The 659-nt window shown below is 38.1% G+C and overlaps 1 long non-coding RNA gene across 1 annotated transcript in view; it reads left to right on the forward strand.

Moving 5' to 3' along the window:
• LOC106871112 (uncharacterized) overlaps positions 1–659 on the forward strand; it is a 7,577-nt gene extending 6,918 nt beyond the window's left edge. Inside the window, exon 3 of the long non-coding RNA XR_001409627.2 lies at positions 609–659. This is a non-coding gene — a long non-coding RNA (uncharacterized LOC106871112). The remainder of the gene's footprint in view (positions 1–608) is intronic.

Here is a 659-nt window from a genome sequence, read left to right on the forward strand (position 1 = left end):
CAACCCATGCTAGCATGGAAAGCGGACGTTAAACGATGACGACGACGACGTATGTATGTAAGTGGGTAGGGAGGTTGACTGAAAACTGGGGAGCTGCACCAGGTTCCAATCTAATTTGACATGGTCTCTACAGTTGAATGCCCCTCCCAACAGCAACCACTGCAAGAGTGTAAGGGGTGTTTTCTACGTGCCAATTATGAAACACCAGCATTAGCCATGACTACGATCTCACTAGGCTTGACAGATCTCATGCATGAGACTAGTTAATTGATAGACAGAGAGTTAGAGAGGTAGATGAAATAAGAGATGGATAGTAAAAGAGATGAAGCAACTGTGCAATTAATAGAAAGATAGTTAAAGAGACAGAGTGGCAAACTGACAAACTGCTATCTAGAAAGATACTTAGACAAACTGTTAGATGAATATAAAGGAAGTCACTTAGATACACTGAACTAATGCATAGATAAAAGAATAGACAAAGAGACAGTTATTGATAGAGAATTATATAGTCAGACGGAGAAAGAGACAAACTGAGAGACCAATAAATTGATAAGTGAATCTATCAAAATCTTTGAACTTATTCTAATGTTATGTTTCTAATATGACAGGTCTGTCAAGAATTGAAGGATGAAATTAACCCTGAAAGACTCCACATAAAA

Source organism: Octopus bimaculoides, chromosome 23, assembly GCF_001194135.2.
Source record: "Octopus bimaculoides isolate UCB-OBI-ISO-001 chromosome 23, ASM119413v2, whole genome shotgun sequence".
In the NCBI taxonomy this organism is placed as follows: Eukaryota; Metazoa; Mollusca; class Cephalopoda; order Octopoda; family Octopodidae; genus Octopus; species Octopus bimaculoides.